At 30.0% G+C, this 1,991-nt stretch overlaps 1 protein-coding gene across 2 annotated transcripts in view; it reads left to right on the top strand.

The window, feature by feature from the left end:
* The window catches only part of LOC119581615 (protein wntless-like), a gene marked incomplete in the record, with an annotated part of 25,965 nt that extends 24,926 nt beyond the window's left edge, over positions 1 to 1,039 (top strand). For both annotated transcript variants that reach the window (XM_037929733.1, XM_037929732.1), the window contains 1 exon segment: positions 1 to 1,039.
* Positions 1,040 to 1,991: the final 952 nt, after the last annotated feature.

The raw sequence follows: 1,991 nt of genomic DNA, 5'->3' as shown, positions 1-1,991 counted from the left end.
ACTTTCCTTATCTCAATATATGTTGTGTTGTCCATGATAATCCATTTTTTGAAACTAATGTATCATTTGAAGTGATTGATATCATCTCTTTTGAAGAAAGGAAGATTGCGACATGAAGTAAATAACATAAGGGGGAAAAGCCTCTTTTCAGGATGTTGATTTTTAATGCACCAACTAATTGAAACTGCTGATACATTACAAGGGAGTGCCACAGTAAGGAAGTTCTATAAAATGGCTACCATGTGTTTTCATCCTGAGTATGAATTGTAGAGCCTCCATTAATTCTAAAAACTGAAGATGATATCAGGTGACTTCTGTTGTGTGTCAAATGATTTCAGACCAAATGTTTGAATGGCAGCTTACAACACTGAACAGCGTAATTATGTCTTGTATTTATTTTTCTTCAATAATGTATATATTTCATGTTCTAAATGTCTTAAGTAGAATGTCTTTAAGAGAAGAGTTCCTTTATAGAAGTAGATAAAATTTGGAAACACATGTATTCAAAAAGTTATTATTATTATTAGCACATTGGTAAACATGTAAATTTTGTAATGAAAATGGAAATAATACTAACAAGTATATTAAAGGATTGTAAAAAAAAAATAGCAAGAAAAATGAATCCGTGTATCTGAAAGGCTTGGATTAATGGTCTTTATGCACAAGCTGTGAGACCTGGATTTCAAGATGGTAAGCTATATTACTCACTCTCGGTTTATTTTCAGTTCAAGTTAAAGTGCCAACAAAAAAAGTATGGGAATCCATAATGTTCTGTATCCTGTAATTTGCCCAGTCTTTGCATTGCATTACACTGAAAATTCATTTTCAAAAGGAGATTGGGAATAAGGCCGCTGACAAATAAAAAACTACATGTGCCATTCATATTTAAGGCTGTAAATAAATTGAGAAGTATCCTCAAAGGAAGAAATCATATTTAGATACTAAATCAGACCTCTTTATTCCAGAGTTAGCACAACTGTTCAGACAGCACTCTTTTTCAGGAAAAACTCTTATAGAGAGCAGCTAGCAACTTTAAAAACATAAGCAAAGATTATTTTCTGCATTATTAAATGTTAGCCAGCTTCATTGCAGATGCTTTACATTTCTCATAGATAGTTATGATAGTCGTCTTTGTAGGTCTTCCACTTTTTAATTCTTAGTAAATAGTTTGAATATTTTTGATCATTTATGTAAATGCACATGCATGACTCGTTATTTACCTACTTAATGTTTTTATTACTTAATTTTTTTTGTCATATTTATATGCATTGATTTAAAAGTGTTTTATGTTAATAAAGTGTAGTTCTTTTTTACACAAGCTATTTTGATATCCATATCCTTCAGTGATGCATAGACTATTTCCTAAAATCTGACTTATATGATAAGTCAAAAAATGGTGCGATAGTAAATAAATCATATATTGCACTAAATCATATATTGCACATTTTTAGAAATGGAGAATTGTATTCATATTTTGCTAAGTATTTTATGCTGTCTTAGATTGGGTTACATATGATAATTGATGCAAGATTATGCACCACATATGAAAAAATATATATTCATGAATTTTTATGAAGTATGAATATAATCTATATATTTTCCATAAACTCTTTTTGTTTTATCTTCTGCTTCAAGAACATCAATATTCCTCATAATGTCTATGTAAGCTCTAGTAACAAGAATGATGACATGCCTTGTGTTTGTAAGTTGGTAGTGTATTGCAAACTCCTTCGATCCAGATGAGTATCTTACAATTTACATTTAGTAATTAAGCTTAAAGTGTCTCTCTCATACTTATATTTTTAAAGATTTCACATTTCAATATTGTCACTCTCTTAAGCATGTGATTTTTATGATACCTCAACCCTTACTCTTGCCTGTAAAAATAAAATAAAACCCTTACACCCATTCTACTACACTGAATTAATGGCCCCATTAATTCTTCAGGACATGTACTGGTGTTGATCTATACATTATATCCAATTATCCAT

Source organism: Penaeus monodon, chromosome 15, assembly GCF_015228065.2.
Source record: "Penaeus monodon isolate SGIC_2016 chromosome 15, NSTDA_Pmon_1, whole genome shotgun sequence".
NCBI lineage: Eukaryota > Metazoa > Arthropoda > Malacostraca > Decapoda > Penaeidae > Penaeus > Penaeus monodon.
This window is presented reverse-complemented; position numbering and strand designations above follow the sequence as displayed.